Genomic DNA, 15,408 nt, shown 5'->3' on the forward strand with positions numbered 1-15,408 from the left:
CTGTGTCCAGCACAGCCAGGCTTAAAAGAGTTTAAAAAAACAAACGGTTAAAACCACTAGAAACTGTGTCGGGTTCAGGAAAAAGCTTTTTAAAAATTATATTAATAGTTTCTTCCACAGGTACATTGGTAAATAAGGATTCTACATCAAAGCTGGTCATGAACAGGTCTGAATCTTGCAATAAAATCTTTTCTTTAAATTTTTACGTAAATATTTTAAAGAAAACTGCTTCCCGTCTGAACCGGTCTTTAAGATACTTCGCACGCTTCTCGACAAGTACTTCTCCCTCAAGCCTACAATTTACACTGTTCCTAAATTGAATTTTTGTGTTAAATTTCCTTTTTTATCTCATGATACTTTTAGAAAAAAGTTTTCACAACAGATCCAAAATAAGTTTGGAGCCATTAAGGTCCACCTGATACCTGTCAATCCTCTTACCATCGGGTCGTTTTTAAATATAAAGATCGTTTATGCCCTTATATGTCCTCCAGGTGTGTGTATAGCTATACGTGTCCTAAATGTAATATAGGAACTTATAGTGGAACCACCAGGAGTCTTCTGAAGGTACGCATAGACTCTCATCGTGGAGTAAGCTATAGGACAGGCAGTAAAATTGCAAGCCCAGAGTTTTCGAATATTAGGAATCATTATGGAATGTATAAAACTTCCATTGAAAATAAAGACTTTTCAGTTTCAGGACGAGCTTCCAGCAGCCATGAATTGACCATTCTGGAATCGTTAATGATTAAACGACTCGTCCCCTTGTTAAACAGACAAACCTCTGCCGGCACAACGTACCTCTCTTAGTCTTTCGTTTTCTACTTTTCTGTTCAGTCTTAACGTTGCTGCTGAGTAGGTTGGTCCAAATTTGCTTTTATGTTGTATCTTTTATTTGTATTTTTTTAGAGAGAGATTTTGTTTTGTTTTTTAAGTTGTCCTTTTTAATTGTTCCATCTAATTTTTTTTTAATTTGTAATCCATTGTGCAATCTTAACTTTTTAAATTTAAATTTATAGCGTTTTTGTAATTTATGTTATTTATTTTGTACAGCCCTCGAAAATGTAAAGAAGACATTACGAAACGTCGGGAATAAATTTACCCTTTTATCAAGTCTTTATGTCCGCCTCCCATTGATGTATATCTGGCTGTACATACTGCTGTTTGATATACATACATACATATATATATATATATATATATATATATATATATATATATATATATATATATATATGTGTATATATATATATATATATATATATATATATATATATATATATATATATATATATATATATATATATATATATATATATATATATATATATATAATAATAATAATATGTATATATATATATAATAATAATAATAATAATAATAATAATAATAATAATAATAATAATAATAATAATAATAATAATAATAATAATAATAATAATAAGAATGATAGTTTGATTAATAATTCACTGGTAAAGTTTCTATACTTTCACTTTACTTGTAGAATGACGCACAACTGAAGGTAATTAGCATAATCACTGCTTCCACACTTGCCACTATTTGAATCTATTCCTTTTTGGGTCTCATACAGGGATGATAGTGGCTTCCATTCAACCGCCGGAAACAAAATAATTCATTTTCGACTTTACTGTGAATATTCCGTCTGGGCATAGCTTCTGTACTTCAAATTGAGACAAACCAATCTCCACAATATATAAGGGATTAGTCACGCTGGCCTCGAGTCGAAGCTGTAACTTTGATCTGGAATGACAGTGAATCAACCATTTAACCACCAAGAGACGTGGCAATTTTCGACTTTTCTGTACATACTCCTATCTAATTCATTTTCTATGGCTATAATCGAAATCAACCCATCTCTGCCACGGTAGATAAATGGTAAGTTTGTAACACGTGACTAGTAATGATAGTTTTGTCACTAATTTACATCTGGCTTTTTCTTAAATACAAATGCAACTGACAGGAATGGGGTTCCCGGATCAGCAGGGAAGGTAGGAGTTATGTGATGTGTTCAGAAAAGTATGTTTGTGTGTGGGTTTGACTTCTACCATGAAGGATTCTCCATTTGCTTCACATTCAGATTCAAGCCTTGCATTGGTGAGGAAAAACTGTGAAGAACCAGAGCAAGAAAGAGACAGTTGCCGCCATTAGAAATATAAGTTTCTCGTGACTCTGACTTGCAAACTTTATACACCTCCCAACCTACACAGCAAGACTACTAAACCGTACATTATGATGGTGTGGATGGGTCTGTTTTGCCTATACTGATACATATCTGAATTTGACATACTCATGTACCGGTGTGAATGAAGTAAATTGAACTTTCATTCTTATTCACAGGGAAGGGGGAGCTTCTTATTCTCAATCTTTTTATCTGTCGAATTCAAGGGTTGTCGTGGTGGTACCATTTTAGGCTCATTTCTCGAAAAGTTAATTGTACCCTTGCTGACCTGAGCAGTGAATTAAGTACCCCGGTGTTAGCTGACTGTACTCCAATGAAGAAAAAGGGTAACTCAAAGGAACTAAGACCATAATGGCCACTGCCGCAGTAATGCAATCATTCCTGAATTGTAGTTGAACCGGTTGTGAGAAAAACTCACAACACTGTCCATTTTATACACCTACGCACAATTATATCAGCAGCTGGTTGAACTTACATATGTAATGAGCCATTCACCTAAACATATTTTACAAGAAAGATTTCTCTCCCTTCTTGGAGAATACTGTTCTTTCTCTTCTGTATCTCTTTCATGTCATACATGTAGCATTTTCTTTGTCACACTTTTCTCATTCTCCGTAACACAGCTGAAATATGTAATCTTTTCACCCACCTCTAGCTCGCCATTCTTTCCACATGGCCAAACCGTCTCAAAAAATCTCTGATCCATCCATTCACCTAAGCCAACCTTTTTTTCACTTTTAAGTGTCTCCACATCTCTAAGATTTTCAGTTGTCATGCCACGAATATTAAGTGAATAATTTACCTCAACATTCACAATTCACTTCCATGAAGCAGCAGTACTGGTTCAGCAGTCTCTCAACACATTCCACACTCCCACCTTAGATTCTATGGGGACTTCAAATATATTTGTAATTATATTCATGAACCTTCCTCCTCCCTTTGTTTCTCCTGCCATCATCGACAGTATCATTCCTGAATAATCATCCTATTTAGCTGTTTCCACTCTTCTACCATACAAATTAGCACTGCTTGCGCCATCATCCTAGTTCCCCTTAACCTCCGTAACCTTAGTCTTGCTCACGTTTAACATTTACTAGGAACGTTTTCTGCGCACCACCACTCTTAAAGTCATTCCCGTTTCATATCAAAATTACGCAAACATCAGCTTTTCCTAAATGCATTCATAACTTATTTTCGTTATTTCAAATCTAGCTCTAACTTCTTTCTGCATAACTCTTACTCTTCCATCCATACAGATGCTAAACGTGCATGGTAACATACTTGTCTCAGACTATACAATCAGACACACACACACACACACACACACACACACATACACACACACATATATATATATATATATATATATATATATATATATATATATATATATATATATATATATATATATATGTGTGTGTGTGTGTGTGTGTATATATATATATTAGTAGGAAAAATAGAGATCATAATAAAATTCGAGTTCCAGGTGAAAAGTTTTTCATTTCACAATGGAATGGTTTTCAGGACATTCGAGCATTAAATGGAATGAGCTACAATGACAAGACCAGTGCAAATTGAATATTTAATAATATGAATTGTAATTAAGCTATATGTGGCTCGTGGATGATAAATAACAAGTAAAAAATGAGCCGAAGTTTCTTCGGCGCTATCGAGTTTTCTGTACAGCGTATAATACTGTATGAAACTCTCAGCCACGGTCCATGAAACTCTCAGCAGCGGCCCATGAAACTTTCCGGCATGGCCCGATGGTGGTCTGGGTTGTTGGTACCTATAGCGGTGCGAGACGCACGACCACGGCTAACTTTAACCGTAAATAAAATAAAAACTACTGAGGCTACAGGGCTGCCATTTGGTATGTTTGGTGATTGGTGGGTGGATGATCAACATCAATTTGCAACCCTCTAGCCTCAGTAATTTTTTAAAACTGGGGGGAACGTGCGGACGGACAGACAAATAGCCATCTCAATAGTTTTCTGTTACGGAAAACTAAAAACACAGGAAAAGTTAGAATGAAAACGATCTTATTCTTTTTTCACTGTATTTTGAGCGTCATGTTTTTTTAATCTGCTCGTTCTTTCTCGTTGTCCTTGGATACCTCGCCTCCTCCGGTCAATCCAACGTGTTTCCGCTCACTATTTTTAAATTTATTTGTATTACTACGTCTCTCTCTCCCCCCGCCCTCTCTCTCTCTCTCTCTCTCTCTCTCTCTCTCTCTCTCTCTCTCTCTCTCTCTCTCTTTGCACACCAGAATACTATTCTCGGTAGAGTTGCCGTTTTATTATTTAGATCTCTCTCTTTCTCTCTAATTCTTTACAGATTCATTCATCATATAATAAGTCTTACTTCAGTTATGCTATTTTTTTTATCTGTCTGTCTGTCTGTCTGTCTCTCTCTCTCTCTCTCTGCATGTCATGTCACAAAAAATAATCTCAAAATTAATGGTGGCTGACGTTTTTTTTCCTGACTTCTGTTGCAAATGACCTATCATCCACAGATGGTGGAAGGCCGTTTCTAGAAAAAAAAAATCAGTACAATCTGCAACTACCTAAGTGCTGCTTCTAGAAAGAGTTAATGCACACACACACAAACACACACACATATATATATTTTTTTTTCTTTAGGCGAATACCACAAAAAATACCAAGCGCTTTCGTGAGATGCTTGCTCACGCATCGTCGGAGCACAAACATCTTGTGATTGCGCCTGGTATGGGTATTCTGACTGATATTTTCCCGTAGTTTTGACTTATACTAAATCACTCGTATCTCCGGTGATTTTCTGAGTTTATATATACAGTATATATATATATATATATATATATATATATATATATATATATATATATATATATATATATATATATATATATATATATATATATATATATATATATATATATATATATATATATATATATATATATATATATATATATATATATATATATATATATATATATATGGGGACCGTGTGTGTGTGTGAGAGTGTGTATAGAAAATCTATGTTACATACACCGTGACAATTTGTTATAGTCACAAAAACTACGCAACAAATATCATTTAATATTCTAACTCCCTATGCCTCATGAATAAATACATCAAAGGGAAATTATAATTAATCAGTGCTTCGTCACTATTATGATTCGAACCGCTGCCTGGTTTAGAAACGAAAATGTAAGGCGACTTTTGACTGAGCCATCAAGAGAAGCCATAAGCTGATAACAACTCTCTTGTACATATGGCTGTCAAATTTAGGTTGTTGTACTTAGAATCGATATCAACCCACCTCCACCAAGATAACTGACTGGTAAGTTTATATTACGTGGCTAATAATGAGTTTTTATTGCATACACTGTGAATTTTTTTATATCTACAAATATGAAGACAAAATCTGGGCATTAAACGGTATTTGTGGCATAATAGTTATGAATATAAACAATGTCATTGGGTATGTGACAAATATACATACATACTTATATATATATATATATATATATATATATATATATATATATATATATATATATATATATATATATATATATATATATATATAAATATATATATATATATATATATATATATATATATATATATATATATATATATATATATATATATATATATATATATATATATATATATATATATATATATATATATATATATATATATATATATATATATATATATATATATATATATATATATATATATATATATATATATGTGTGTGTGTAACGGCCATTTCTGAGCCTATACTTGATTTAAGTCTCTGTTTTATGAACAGAGGTTTGATCTCGCTTATTCCGAGACATTGTGTGATAGCAGTAACGTGAGCCGGCATCGTAAGTTATATCTTTCCCTAACTAAAATCTGAGGACTAATGGAACGAGATACTAAGTACAAAACTAAAACCCTTTATTGACAAAATCAACGAAAAATAACTCCTTAAAAATTACGAAGAATGAAATCCAATGTTTCACATAACTATCAGAAAATCTTCTAAGGAAATAATGCTCCAAAATCATAAACCCCCAAATACAGAAAATAACTCATCTGTCAAAACATGAACACGTCAATCAATTAAAACAGGTCATCTCAAATGTCATACCACTCTCATCCTTGTAGTAGGGAGAGAGGAAAAAGGAATAGGAATGGAGTGGAACAGAAATACCTGTGAAAGAAGAAACGTCACATTAAAAATCATAAAAATGTAAAAAATTGCAGAAATACATCTTCACTGTCACAGGAGATACCGTGTGTTCACAGTTCTGAAAAACAAAGTCTAAAAACGTATATGAATTCTTACTCACTCCACAAGTCCTCTGGGACAGTCTCCATGTGAAAAATCACTCACATCTTCAGACACACATGAATCGGATTTCACAAGTCCATTTCGAACAACGGTTCCTCCCATTATATTCATTATGTAACGCACGAACGAACATACTTTTGTATGACATCATTCGAGGTCAAAGTTCGGCAAGAAACACCTCTGTACTTCGAGGCGTCACTATCGACATGCATCCTTCAAAACCGGATTTTGTAACTGGTTCAGCTTCTAGAACGTTCTTTGCTGAAAACGCATTTGCCAGCCCGTGTCTTGTCACCAAGGTGGTTTCTTCGACCCTTGTGGTATGCGAATTGCTTCAGCAGTTTCCTATCTGCTGCGTACAGTGAAAATGGACCCTGCGAATAGCTGACCCAACTTTTCAAAGGTCACCTTTGCGAGCCTTTACAGATTGCTCGGTCCACGCACCTGAGGTGGACCCCACCTCAAAATGTCTAGGTGCAAAACTTATATATATCTTATAACACAGATATTATAGCACAACCAGTTCATTCAAGAAACGCATTAATCTAGACGATTTCACTCCTGGTACTGCCTCACGCTGAAAGGCCTGCGACTGCACCAGTCCAAGCTGAATGTATTCTTGCGTCGCCCAGCGATCCGACGAAAATGAATGGCTCGCAAATCCTTTTGCGCCAACCCAACGTCTCCTCGAAAGTACAGCAACATGAAGACATCCTGCCCGACATCTCTCCAAAGATGTCCCACCAGAAGTAACGTTGACAGCTTTCTCATATGTTGAGGACGGTGAAGCTATTCCAACCTCTCCATTTCGAGGGAGTGGTATTTTTCCGTGAGTCGGTCATATCGACAGTCATATCAAAAAGTAACTCGTCTATTCCCTATACCATATTATTACTGAACCAAATAAGACTACTAGTACAAAGGTCATATGTTCTCAACGTGAAACAATTCCAAGTTGGTACCCGGAATTTCCACAGTCAACTCACTATCAAGTACACTAACTCTAAGGAACTATTCATAAAAATTCTATCCAACAGAAAAAAAGTCAAGAATCCTATCCATACACTGAACAACGAAAGGCAATCCTAAACATCTGAAAGGTATCATATCTCGTAAAAGACATCAAGGTTCTACTCCGGTTAGCGAATACTGCACAATACCTGACTAATTCTCAACAAAATAGCAATTGACTTAATGGCAATCGCTCCTATGATCCTAACAACTACCATTACTCATGGTACAGCACCCTTAATTTTTAAAAGAACTGAAAAATCCAAATAAATTCGATATCCCTATCAAAATCTTCCTAAACCTCTCCGAAATCGTAACGACATATCCCAACCCGAAAAAAGATCAGACCCGTTCGGTCCGATATACTAAATACCTCCCAAAACAAAATCCTAAACAACAAACCCTTATTCTGTAACACTATATTCAAAGATATTGGGTCAGACGACAAAACACATAATAACATAATAACATAATAACACAATAACACACGGGTCAAATCTCGTATGAAATTAGCCCATGTCACAATTCCCAAAATCATATGAAAACAAACCATTAACTCAAAGTAACCCATTACTATTGCCAAGTGCGAACGATGAAATCCCTAACCGCAGTTGCGATCCATATAAAAAAAACAAAAACTCAAATTCATATATCTACAAAACTCTACGGCATTCTGCACACAATTTACACTAAGTACTGCAACTTACATCAGAAATCACAATGAACCCGAACTATTAAAGATTCGTAAAACTCTACGGAGTAACGTCCTCCTGAATTACAACAAACTACAAGTCATGCTCATTTACAACCCATTAACACCCGAAAGGAAAAAAAAAATGACCCGTAACTACCCATTACCAAAACAACAATAACTACCCATTACCATAACAACCATACAACACTAGGGTCTATTTCTTTATTCCCAAGACCGTCTAAAGTCTTATTAATAAACTCCCTACCATTGTCTGTGATCAGATTCAGAACACCATATCTACAAATTATCCCCTAAAAGAACGAACATCCATATGCACTCTCTGAAACAGTTAACTCGGCCTAAATTTGGTATGAAAAGGGATGCATGAACCCAAACGACAAACGACACCTGTCGTCGCTGGCTTATTCGCATTGCAAACAGCGCAACTCTTTACAAAGGCCTCCACTGCGGAAAACATATTTTCCAAAAGAACTTTGACCTGACGTTTTCATACGTCTTGTCCACACCTAAATGAGGCGAACCAAATTTACAATGTACAATGTCTAGAACTTGTGGTACTAGACTCTCTGGCACGATGATTTGTGTAATTTCACCCATGCTTCGAGTACTTCATAAGTTATACTTAACTTTCCTCACCAATAAATTATTCTCAACTCTAGACCAGAAAAAGGCAACTTATACCCTTTCTTCGGTGAAACTCCCCTAAGAAATGCCTTAGCATCTGACAACAATTTATCTTCATCTTACTTTTGTTCGAGCAAGCCTATGTCCCAAGTGACATTTTCACCCGTAATATAACACACGGCGTTACCCTCAATATCACGAACAACAATCTCTCTTGAGACTGCCGACTCACTATTTCTCCCCCGAAGTATGCACTGTAGAAACGTGTATGTCCTCTACATGCGATATCTCAGAACTACTAATATCAGAGACATTAGACACCAAATATTTACTCTCTTCTCTCACACAGGATTCGGTGTGTATTTCCTCATCCTCGACCGGAAAATGTCTGCTCAATGCATCTGCAACTACATTATGCTTACCTTCAATGTATTTGAGGTTTGCATCAAAATCTCTCAATGTTAGGAACCAACGTGCTCTCTTGGGCGACAAATTTGGCTTATTAAAAAGCTCTAACAACGGTTGATGATCTGTAAAAATCTCAACTTTATTTCCCAACAACATCTTAAAATGAACAAGGCTAGAGACGACTGCGAAAGCCTCCTTGTCCACAACTGACATCAGCCTTTCGTTACTACCACGCGTTTTGAACTTTCTGCTATAAAAAGCAATTGGGTGTAATTTCCCCTCAAATTTCTGCATCAAACACGCACCTATACCTTCCTGACTCGCGTCAGTCACTAAGGTGAACGGTTGACTAAAATCTGAAACTTCAAAACTGGTGGGTTCACCAAAGCGTTCTTAAGCTTCTCAAAAGCTAATTGCTGACTATCACCCCAAACAAACTTAACGTCTTCTCGTAACAAATCTGTCAATGGAGACGCTATTGTAGAAAAATTCCTCACAAAACGGCGAAAGAAACCCGACATACCTAGGAACGAACGAATCTGTTTCCTGGTTTTGGGAACTGGAAAACTCACAATGGCTTTAACTTTCTCATCATTCACTCTGACTCCTATTTAGTCAGTCAACAAAAAAAAAAAAAAAGGTCAAGTTCACTTCTCCCAAGGCCAAGCTATAAAAGGCCACAAAAAAAAGACCCGGGAAAGCGCTTCTCAGGCACAGAGAGAGAGAGAGAGAAAGAGAAATTCGTTTCCCACCCTCTTACAATGCATCGAAGGCCTGATGACGGTTACAGAAAAAAAAATGCTAACACCAAACCTCGGGGCTCGCTCTGTCTCCAACGGCAAAAACTGCTGGATCAACACTTCCCTTTGTCCAAACGGAAAGTGTCACTCAAGCAAAGGCAAGCGCTCTGCCCACATACTCACACACACATACCCACACGCACATACGTGTGTGACTACAAAAACCAAGAAGTGCATTCACACTTGTGCAAAAACTGTTTTGCACCCTGCAACTCATAAATATCACGTAGGATACTACCCAAATATTAAAGTTCCCAGAAATAACCCAACAACCAAATATCACCCTTACATAATACACGCCGATGCATACCGTAGATTGCTATAAAAAAAAAAAAAAAAATACAACACACCATAATACGCTCAGCGCTTCACTAGGCGTTGCAAAGCAAGTACGACGCTCCGCCCAAACTCGTGACGCAATTACTATGTCACCGTGGTGATGACGTAACACAATCGTTGCAACCGAAACATTAGTCAAAACTCAACGACAAAAAACACACAGTTGTCCCTATCACCAGTTACAACACAACGAAAAGGACAATTTCACATCAACCCAACTAAAAAAAAGAAAAAGATAACATCACAACACTTACGTTAGCAGCGCGCGAATTTCCATCAAACGAAGAGTGAGAGACAAAAAAAAAACACTCGCGCGTCTTCACGTGTTTTAACACACGCATAGCGGTCTTAATATCGCAATTATTGCACAACATCATTGTTTTTACCCCCTACCCAAAACACTCTTCACGAACACTAGCTAGCGAGAGAGATGCTGGCAGCTCGCCCCCAGCAACTGCTGACTCCCACAAAATCTTATCCTGAGATGCCAACACTAATTTATGTCTCTTCGGAAACATATACATGCCTAATTATTTAACACCTTCTAACTGCCCTAACTACCTTATACGCTACCTTTTACGCTGCCGCACACCGCTGCCTCCAAAAACTGTAACGGCCATTTCTGAGCCTATACTTGATTTAAGTCTCTGTTTTATGAACAGAGGTTTGATCTCGCTTATTCCGAGACATTGTGTGATAGCAGTAACGTGAGCCGGCATCGTAAGTTATATCTTTCCCTAACTAAAACCTGAGGACTACTGGAATGAGATACTAAGTACAAAACTAAAACCCTTTATTGACAAAATCAACGAAAAATAACTTCTTAAAAATTACGAAGAATGAAATCCAATGTTTCACATAACTATCAGAAAATCTTCTAAGGAAATAATGCTCCAAAATCATAAACCCCCAATTACAGAAAATAACTCATCTGTCAAAACATGAACACGTCAATCAATTAAAACAGGTCATCTCAAATGTCATACCACTCTCATCCTTGTAGTAGGGAGAGAGGAAAAAGGAATAGGAATGGAGTGGAACAGAAATACCTGTGAAAGAAGAAACGTCACATTAAAAATCATAAAATGTAAAAAATTGCAGAAATACATCTTCCACTGTCACAGAAGATACCGTGTGTTCACAGTTCTGAAAAACAAAGTCTAAAAACGTATATGAATTCTTACTCACTCCACAAGTCCTCTGGGACAGTCTCCATGTGAAAAATCACTCTCATCTTCAGACACACATGAATCGGATCTCACAAGTCCAATTCGAACAACGGTTCCTCCCATTATATTCATTATGTAACGCACGAACGAACGTACTTTTGTATGACATCATTCGAGGTCAAAGTTCGGCAAGAAACGCCTCTGTACTTCGAGGCGTCACTGTCGACATGCAGCATCCTTCAAAACCGGATTTTGTAACTGGTTCAGCTTCTAGAACGTTCTTTGCTGAAAACGCATTTTCCAGCCCATGTCTTGTCACCAGGTGGTTTCTTCGACCCTTGTGGTATGCGAATGTTTCAGCAGTTTCTATCTGCTGCGTACAGTGAAAATGGACCCTGCGAATAGCTGACCCAACTTTTCAAAGGTCACCTTTGCGAGCCTTTACATATATATATATATATATATATATATATATATATATATATTATTTATATATATATATATATATATATATATATATATATATATATATATATATATATATATATATATATATATATATATATATTTATATATATATATGTATATATATATATATATATATATGTAATATATATATATATATTTATATATATATATATATATATATATATATATATATATATATATATATATATTTATATATAAATTCCTCATCAGTTAATTTGATTAAAAATTCCCAGGAATGTGCTATTGCATTAATGGAGTTCTAATGACCCTCATCAAACTTAATTGGATCCCTTTGAATTCTCTCACAGTACTCTTGTTTATTACGAATGGTTGGTCCTCGCTGATATCGTCCGTGATGGTAACAATTTGAAATTGATAACTTTCATCAAGTTCTCTCTCTCTCTCTCTCTCTCTCTCTCTGACTTTTCCGGTGCTATGGCTGTGCTCTCGTCGTAAAACTGAAGAAGCTGCGATTGATTCCAGAACTGCTCGAGGAGAAGAATGACAGAGCACATTTCCAACATGCCTCGGCTAACTTGAGCAACGGATGAAGCGCCTGGTTGCGTGTTAACTACTGTAGGCCTCAGCTGTAGAAGGAAGAGAGAGAAAATATATAAAAGAATTAAGTCACGAGTGCTTCATCAAAACGCCTGCTGTCATGCCCTAATTAAAGACTGGAGGACCTTGCGTTTCAATCATCACGTCATTTGTGTGAACTATTCTTCAGGTATTTCCCTTCCTCAGGCTTTACTTTAAAGGTATACATTAATTCAGATAAAAATGAAAGTCAGCAAGCAGACAGACTAGGGATAATATAAATACAACGATGATAACAGCAGGCAAATGCTCCTACAGATAAGCTATTTAGTTTGTATATGAGTCATCGTTAGCCTCTGCTCTTGCAACGCCTGACTCTTTTTAAAGTTGAATTATACGCGTGGTTGACTTACTAAGAAATAGGTTAGAAGGGAGGATGCGAAAACTGCAGGAAATTTGTTTATAATAAATGATTGTCTATAGGTATCCGATTCTAATGAAGGTGTATATAATATATTTGAGAATTAAATGAGTGTTCAGTCTTCACGCACTTGCATGTGGCTTCCTGGTTTCGGAACTTAAGAGCCTTCACCATTCATGCTGAATCCTTTACCCTGCTCTAATGAAGAAGGATTCCGTTAACGCTTGAAGAGTCCGGAACTCTCAGATTTCTTTTGCGTTCTCTAAACCCCTCAATCAGACTCATTTCATGAGGCTGGTTTGTCCTCTACTTTAAGTTGAGGTCTGTCGACTCGTGAGGAGTCTAGCACTCTCTGTCTTTTGTATTTCATGTTTCATTTTACTTGCTTCTCCTGAGGGAGAGTAGTCGTCTCCATTAAGGAAGGTCTGTTAACGCTTGAGAGATCCGAAAACCCCTGTTTCCATATAACATCCTCTTACGGTGGAGACTGGTCGCCACTTCTGAAGGAACGTCCACCAACCCTTATCTACTGTAGTAACCGATCTCGGTTTCCTCAGCAATTGCCCTGTCTGTCTGCACGGTCCCAGGAGTAAAGAAATGAAAGAAGCTAACTGGAAGATCTGACCTGACGCCAGACGAAAGGAGAAGCGCTGGGATGATTCAAGGACTTGCGGGACTTCATGTCAAGATGGAGACCTGCCAAATTTTTCTTGCTTGTTCTTGTTTTTTTGTTTGTTTACTTAAGCGCTAACATTTTTTTTTAGTTATGAGATCGGAGAGCATTAATAAACGAATGTGTGAAAGTTTCCCTGGTAGCCATGCCTTGTACAATTTCCATCACTTACTCCTATGATAGAGTATTTTAAAATATATTTCGTTATTACTTTTAATTCTTCTCAAGAGAGAGAGAGAGAGAGAGAGAGAGAGAGAGAGAGAGAGAGAGAGACCTTATCACTTCATCCTTACCCATACCTTTCTAGCAAGCGTCATTCCCAAAAGTTGTCGCTGACCCAAATATGCTGTGATAGCCCAGTTCTTAGGATCATGAAAATATATACACGAACGACTGTTCTTTATAGCTAAAGATTACGTTCTTATATCTGCGGTCAAGCCTGTAATCTTCACCTTCTGAAGTAAAAAATTGTTCCCTGTTTAGTTTGCCCAATTGCAGAAATAGCTTCAGAAAACAAATGCGTGACTGGTGTGCTGCAGTAATTGTTTCGAAAAAAAAAAAAAAAATGATTTCGATAATGTATTGCTGGAATAGTCTCAGAAAAGACAGTGATTACTGATTTACTACTAAGATAGTTTCAGAAAAGACATTGATCCTTGAATTTTCTACAGAAATAGTTTCAATATAAAGTGATCATTGGTCTACTGCAGAAACATTTTCAAGAACTGACAGAGATCATCAAGCTACAATATAAATTTCGGTTACTGTTATCTGTTTACTTGATAATTTATTAATTTATTTTTATTTCTTGATAACTAATCTCTTCTTTCTGTATTTCCTGTTACCTCCTTTTTTTTAAAATGAACACCATATTCTTTGGGAGTTGTGGGTTTATTCCATATAAATAGGGTTCATCTTCTGAGTAATATTAATCTACAGAAAATTAACTTATAACTGAGTTACTGCAGATTTTTTGAAAGAAATTTGTCATCAGATTTAAAAAAGATTTTTTTTTTCAGAAACGGCACTAGTCATAAGGGTTATTGAACCTTTTTCCCCGAAAAGACTTCGATCTTTGACTTAATGTAAAAAGTCTTTTAAGAAAGACGTAGATAGGTTAAAATAGGACTCATGTATTCGTAAAAATTACCTAATCATTAACTTGGCATGTAAATATGGTGAAATCCAAAAACGCAAAAGGCGCAAAAAAAAAAAAGTATTAAACGAATTTCAAATAATATAATACATTCATTTTTTATAGGATACAAAAGCCAATAAGGCAGGTATGCCTGTGCTCTTAACAAGGTCAGTGTGAAGGAGACATACGAAAAATTGGAAATGGAAAAGAGCCGGGCTTATTTCCGAGGAAAACAATAGGCCTCTTTCCTGGAGGATGAAGGAGGAAAACGAGAACGTGTGAAGTATTCCAAAGTCTGGCTGTAGAGGGAAACTATCCGGACACAATATCGTCGAAGATGACTAGCTGACTCTTGCACTCTTAGATAATGAGAGAGGCATATTTTGGTATCTTCGTAATTTTGTCTGTTTACACTTTAGTTATTTAGCCTTTTATATCTTTCAACAGATTCCTCTGATTTATGAGACCCTACAACTTCAGGTAGGTATTATATCTCAGAAGACAAGATACTAAAATAGTCCTCACTTTTAGCAAAATTTATTTTATGTT

The sequence above is a fragment of the Macrobrachium rosenbergii genome, chromosome 56 (assembly GCF_040412425.1).
Source record: "Macrobrachium rosenbergii isolate ZJJX-2024 chromosome 56, ASM4041242v1, whole genome shotgun sequence".
Lineage (NCBI taxonomy): Eukaryota > Metazoa > Arthropoda > Malacostraca > Decapoda > Palaemonidae > Macrobrachium > Macrobrachium rosenbergii.